The sequence below is a fragment of the Delphinapterus leucas genome, chromosome 14, assembly GCF_059928025.1.
Source record: "Delphinapterus leucas isolate spDelLeu-1000000601 "Yukka" chromosome 14, BTC_Dleu_Yukka2, whole genome shotgun sequence".
Taxonomy (NCBI): Eukaryota; Metazoa; Chordata; class Mammalia; order Artiodactyla; family Monodontidae; genus Delphinapterus; species Delphinapterus leucas.
In genome coordinates this window covers 80232271-80239720 of record NC_143142.1, presented here as the reverse complement: position 1 = coordinate 80239720, position 7450 = coordinate 80232271, and positions in this window count along the sequence as shown.

The window sequence follows — 7450 nt, the reverse complement described above, 5'->3', positions numbered from 1 at the left end:
GTATTATAACAGAAGGGGTGCAGCTCTGAAAAAATGCAAACAGCCTAGAGATTTCTTACAAAATTAAGGGTTTTATCCATTTTCCCAGTTCCTGAGTCATTACTAATCTTCCATCCTTGTCAATTTAAATGTGCTATCCAAAATAATGGACAGCAAGACATAGAGGCTCCTTCAAAAGGTATTTAAATCTCATGAAGTAGTGATTAAAATACAGAAAACGAAGTAGCAATTCACAGCTATCATGACTTTCCATTATGCCTTTTCTGTCCATAAGATTCAATAAGCTCCATTTGGCTAGGATTTTTTTTTCTCATAAAGGTTTCCCAAACAGTTCCTAGCAGAATGTCTTATTGAGCACTTAGTGACTATTTATTGAATAAATGGAAGAAAAAAAGTTTAACATATTTCTGCAGATATAAATAAGATTATTTGAATATGTCATCAGTCCTGGACTGTTTCAGACTGAGAGGGGTTGTAGGAGTAGATAACTTCAGATAAAGAATGGTAGTATTCTCTCCAGCATTAAAGTGGAAGTTGCATTGCTGGGGCGAACATAGTTAAATCAGGAAATTAATTTTCAGTGCATCCAGCTTCTAAAAAGTCAAAACCTTGCATTACATGAACTGAATCCATCTCACAGACATATTTTGTTTGGTCTTCACTGCATTGTCAAAAAAAATTAAGCCATTTAAAAAATCAAGTTGTTTCACATAAAAATCTAGGTTTCTGGCTTTCCTTGCAAAATCAGATCATCTGGCTATATGGAGTCCTAAATTCCACATGACAACAATCAACAGTTACCCACATATGTCACCTAGTGAGACAGTTTGGTACCACAGTAAGTGTTCAGGTTGTTTGGAGGATTACAATAGAGGCTTTTGCAAGTAACACGTGCTCAGTAAGTGTCATTATTATCATCAGCCTGAGTATGTCAACATCATCAACATTATGACACTTACGTATGAACTCTGCATAGGCCTATGATGGGGACACCAACATAAGTTTTACACCATCTTTCTCCCTCCGTGACTCCTCCTCTGTGTCATTATCCATTAGAACCTTCTGCAGCAAAGGAAGTGTTCTGGATCTGTGCTGTTCAATATTGCAGCTACTAATCGCAAGTGGCTATTGCACACTGGAAATGTGGATAGTACAATTAAGGAAGTGAATTTTTAATTTCATTTAACTTTAATTTTAATTTAACTAACCACACGTGGCTAGCAGCTACTATATTGGACCACACAGCTTTAAAGCTTCTCTCAAACATACCTTAGTTTTCCTCCCCTCTCTGCCTATCAAACACTGCTCTCTAAATCTGAAACCAATTTATGTTCTCTTGTAAGAACCTGGCAATATTTTATATGGGTTAGCTCTTTAAGGGTAATTTGCCAGTTTTGCATGATCAAAATGGCATTTACAAATATGAATTCTTTGGATCCCCTTCCCTACCATACCCTCATGATTCTAGAGTAGGGCCCCAGATCTCACATTGTACATTTTTAACAAGCAGCTTCCAGGTGATTCTTAAAACCACGCAAATTTAATAAACTCTGTCAAAGCCATAATTTTCAAAGACGGATAAGGAAGAGGAGTCAGCTTGCGTTATACAACGTGTGGGCAATTTTGAACAACAAATGCCAACCTCCCGCCCTGCCTTCCCCTGTCTCATCCCCACCTCCACCTCCACCTCCACCACCTCCACGACTCGCCCTCAAGTCCCCTCCTTTCCACATGCCTCTAAGGGTAGCGTGGCCCTCTGGTGGGTTATTTCCTGGCAGATACTTTTTAGATATGAGCCAGTTCTGTTCTCTTGTGATGACTGATACCCTAAACCCACTAGTGTCAGCCCCTGGAGCAATGTTTGAACGACATGACCCTGAACTGCTTTCCATCTCTTGTGTGCACTGTGATAGAACCCTGGCCGTGTTGTGCAGTCATCTTTTCTCTCCTGAGACTTCGAATTTGGAGTTCAAAAAGGAGTAATTATTTCTGCCTGCTGATAGGATCAAGATGGTATAAACTTGTTTGCTGAGGGGCAGCCAGGTTTAGTCAGATCCCCATGAAGGATCTGGTAGAGCTGATCCTCAGAAAAGCAGAAAAATGAAGCAAATGCTCAGAAGCAAAGAGAAACGCCTCCTGCCTGGCCTTGGATGGAAGGAGAGAGGGACCTTACTTCCTAGTGGCTTTCCAGCGAGGACATCGTGCAGGCTGAATCTGACTCAGGTGACAGCACTGAGTGGAAGATACTGGCTGACATCAGACAAGGACAGCTCGTCACATCTGCTCACGGCTAAACTCTCACTGCTTTCTGGGGAATCCTTAAAGAACTGCACCTTGGCCACTCAAGGACCCAGGACAAACTTCTCTGCTACCTTCCAGTCAATCAATTTGCCCCAATAATGTACAATACAAGCTCCACTGTTCCCAGATTGTCTTAATTTTTCTCTCCTGTCTTAGCAATCCTGTTTACCTCACTCTTTCAGATGTGAATAAACAATTAGCATGTAAAATAATTAAACTAGCTGTGAAATAGTTACCCACATGTCTCTGGGTTATTCTACAACACCGACTTCTATCCCTGGTTAGTCCCTGTGGTCCTGTCAGCCTTGGGATGTTTCGGTCACATACCCAAACAAACCGGCAGAGACACATGCACAGGTGTGTGGGGAAGAAAAGAATCCTTGTCCTAGAACAGTAACTCAAAACTTGGCGTGCCTCCCAGGAGCATTTTAAAGGTGTGGGCTACCAGACTGGATACTCAGGGATTCTTAATCCATAGGGCTTGGACAGATTTCAGAAAGTGGCATTTTTAACAACACCTTGGTCTTTCTGATACTGGGGGGTCCAAGAATTTTAATTTGATAAGCACTGTCCCAAAGAAAAAAATTCAGATAATTAAAAAAATGTTTGAGGAGTGCATGTGTGCGTGTGGTATGTGTGCGTGAAGGGTATGAATTTTTAACATCGGAAGGGGATTTCTGATAACCCTGAAGTCACTTCTTTCCCTTATTGCTTTGAAGGCATCGATTTACTGCCAGTTGTGCCTGGAAGCCTAGCCCAGGCTTTCATTTGAGGTGGAACAGCTGGGTTTAGTGGTGTCTTTGGTCAAGAGAAGACAAACGGACCCAGTACCTGCTAAACAAAAAGCCATGTGTGAACGAATTAGGTGACATCTGGCTCAGGAACCAGTGACAAAGAGCTGATTGAAAACGCAGGCAATAATTCAAGTCTTGATTTGAACAACTACCGACCATTTGCACATAATCAATTTTTAGAGTCACTGAGCTAGGGCAGGGTTTCTCAAACTCAAGAGTATTGACATTCTGGGCTGGAAAACTCTTTGTTTGGGGTTAGGGGCGGGGTGGTCCCGTGCATTGTCAGATGTTGAACAGGGCTCCTGGCCTCTACTCTCTAGATGCCAGCAGCTCCTTATCCCTGAGTGTGACAATCAAAAACTTCTCCAGACATTGCCAAAGGTCCTGAGGGGCAAAACTGCCCCCATAGAGACCAATGGTACAGACAGGGGGGAGGGAGAGAGGAAGGACCCCATCATGTGCTCCCCTTGTAAGTTTCACCTAGTTTAAAATTTTCTTTCATAGTAAAAGCACAACTATATGTAAGCAGATGTGGTAGCAATAAAGCCTCTCATTTATAAATACAAGGTTTTAGTGGACTTATGGGGAAACTTCTTTCCTCAGAAGGTGGCTTTGGTATTTTTAAATTTGCATAAATCCAGTTACTGGCATACAGACTCTTGTACAGCTGGATAAACAAACTCAGGGAACAATCTCAGCCACATCTTCATTAGCAACTCTGCAGGCAAAATCCCTGTCATTTTGAGATGTTCTGTACTCAAAGCAATTGCAGAAAGAGTATTTTCAGATTCTACTGCCTGCTTTAAATCTGTGCTTTTGTCTTTATTATTGGTGTTGCCTATTACTGCTGGCCAATTGTGCAATAACATTTGCAGCTCAAGTTTGGTGTCTGTTTCTGTACCATCAGAGCTGGTATCTCGCCAAACTCTGGGGCAAAACTAGTCCTAACCGTGCTCATAGATCAGTATAATATACCTCTGGCCTTGATAAGTGGTTCAAGAAATCTGCATCTGAGCTCTCACAGACAAAACCATGTCCAGGTAGAGATATGCTAAGGGAAGAATAACTAAGTCTTCCCCAGGTTCAAATGCCCGAGCTCCACACAAGCCTGTGCCTCGGAGATCCGTGCACAGTCAGTTGCTGAATGCACAGCAATTAGTTCTCAGACATCCCTGCCCCAGTTCTTAAGAGTCAATCAGAATAACAGATCATGGACAAATGTGATTTCAGTCAAGGGGACTTATTGTAGTGTCTTGCCTCGTTTTATTGCTTGCACTTTATCCTTCTATAAGGCAATGTATCAGTAATATTTACCTTATGTTCTAAGGCTCTGAACTTGAATTTTTACCTATCCGAAGACATAAAATTCTTGCAGAAATTCTCCTTAAAATGTTGGCCGACTTCCCTCTGAAATTTCATTTGAATTAACTCACCCCCAAGATGTAGCTCCGACGCCAGTTGTGCGGTGGCAAGTTCCTCAGCACCGTTGGAAGAGCAGGAGCTTCTGATTCTGCTCAGAACTCAGCAACCAGAGGTTCAGAGGTTTATAACTTCTTCATCTTCTGCCTTAAAATGAGGGTGGTAATTCATGTTCAACAGTCAATACACACTCATCACAAACTGCTGGGCTCTGAGCTAGGTGTTGAAGAATTTAAAAACAGAAAATAAGTATAAAGAGAAGATCAGAAAAGAAAGAAGTAGAGAAAGAAAGAGGAAGGGAGGAGGAAAGGAAGCCTCCTGCCTTGGGGAATCTAGTCGAGAAAGCATTATCTCTGCTGTAAGCAGGGTGGCTGGGGGTAGGGTTGAAAGATATTCAAATTTAAAAAAACACAGATTTTCATTAAGTGCTTTGAAATCACAAGTAATATCTCATGTAGATTTAAGATCTTTTTATATAGCAGGATATAGCAGGAAATCCCTAGAGCAATAGACTGTATGGGTCTTCACTTACATTAAAATAAGATACTGCTCCAGGATCCTGAATTTATCAGCTGTTGGTATATGTATCTCTTGCCACACTCATAAAGATTTTTAATGCGCAATAACATAACATACAGCTCATCCCTTCTACGGCTGGATGCAATATTTATAATTAACTAACTTTGTACCATCTTCATGTGTGGAAGGAGCAATAATTGGAGCTATCCATTTTTAGTTCACAGAAACAAGACGCTCTTCATTTTTCATAGTGTCATTTACCTACCACCCTTTCTGCCAATGACTTGAATTGTTCAGCCATAGCTCCTGTTTTATTTCAATGGACTCACAACTTGGACACGATGCCAGTTCAAAGTGAATTAGCCTGAAAGCTCATCTAGAAATGCTGAGAGGTTCGCTGCATCCCACAGCTTCAGCGCAGATGCATGGGGCAGACCTGAAAGCCACAATGTCTGTACCTGAATGCATTCGTCTGTACAGTAAAAATGATCATACTGATGTTAACTCCGAAAAAAAAGAAAAAAGAAAACGATTGGATGAAAGTTGAAATATTCCCCTGGCAGATGTCAGTGCTCATAATAATTCTCTATGGTTCACTTTGCCCTCATGTTGTGAGGCACTCTGCATCCACAGAATGAAAGAGTCCCATGCACACATTTTGTTCTGAGAAATGGTCTGAATGTTTACTCACTGTATTTACTAACACGAATTCCTAGTCGGTTTCCAAAGCTCCTCTTTGCAGAAAATTATAAGAATCTGTGCATTTGGGCTCCTCTTTCCTCCAAATCTACTTTCTCCCGTAAGTGAGGCTGGAAGCCATGGGTCATCTTTCTCCATCGTGGGTCACATAGGGGGACAGTCCAGATGTTTACAGGAAGTTTTGCCTCTGGAGTTTGAAGGAGGATCCTTGTTTCAGAATGAATCTCAGTGGAGGAGACAATGCTCTACGTAAGCCCAACTGTTGAAGGTTCAACTCATTTCAAACACAGGTACAGCCCTTATCGGGGTGGGCGCTGAGTGAATGCCCATGACCTGAAGGAGCTTTGAATAGAGCACAGGAGTGAGCCAGGGAAAATATTAAGCGTAAAACAAATGAGCTGAGGCTGAATATAGATATAAATCATAGAGTGCTGAAGTAGTTCATTCTGGTTAGGGAAAAATCTAGGGTGTATTTACAGAAGAATTTAAGCATCTGAGCTGAGACAAGTATGATAAGAGAACATCAAGAGTCAAAAACAATTTCACCTAGTAAATGGGGGTGTTGGGTGGAGGATGCTATGCAGGAAGGAACGGGATAAGCACAGTTATGGAAGCAGCAAAGTAAAAGCAAGACTGGCCATTTGGACTGGGGTTGGGTTTCGAAGGGGATAAAATAGAAGACTGATGAGAAGGTAGAGGTCACATTTCCGCCCAAGGTAAATTATTTTGAAATTTATTCTGCTAGGAAGTGATCCAAGCAAGACACTTACTTTTTAATACACATATCTGTCCATTTTCCCAAAATGGGATGGAGTAGGACGAAAGTGAAGGCGTCATCAATCCCCAACTGGGGAGGGGTTTGTTTATTTGCAACAACTGATATTTCACTGTATTCCTGTCCTTACTAAGTTATTCGTGATAGCAGAGGGTAGACCTTAGGTTGACTCCTGCCCAAGTGTAATCTCAGATGTCTGCGAGAAGTTCCATATGTCCAGTACCACAGGAATCACAGCTGCTCTACGATTTCCAATGTCTGGAACTGCGCACACGTGCCACATAACTGAGCCACACAGTCTTCGCTGCCTGTGGGTCTTCACTGAATTCCAGGTTTCACTTCTTTAATAAGAGAGGTTCCTTCCACCTGTTTGTCCCGTACCTTTCCATCTTTATACTGCCGGAGAAATTATTCCGATCAATAAAGCTGATTAGTCTTTTTTGTTTCCCCCTGATCTTCAGTGTCTGTGCTCCTGAAGTCAGTCTCACATTAATCCGGTATATTGATTTTGCATTTCTGACTGACAGCAACCTCAGCCAGGCTGCCTCACATTCTTCCCCTTCTCAGCCCTTGCTGTTCCTCAAGTGTGATCCATGACATCCCACAGCGTCACCCCGCCCGCCCCCGCTTCCCCCATCGTTTGTAATCAGGCCCAGAACCTCCTCTATCTTCCTCCCACTCCTAGCCCTGTTAGATTGGCCTTCTCCCCACAACCGAAGGGGTAAGAGAAGCGGGACTCGGCCGGCAGGGAGCCGTCTTCAGACGCTCGCACTCCCAAATTTCCCCCTCCTCGGGCTCTATCCGTGCGGTAGCGCGAGGCCGCCACAGCAGCCGGAAACACACGCGCCCCGAGCCCCTTGGGTTCTGATCCCGGGGGCGATCGGCCCCTCCCCCGGCCCCGCCCCCTCCTCCTTCCAGCCCCGCCCCCTCCTCCCAGCCTGAG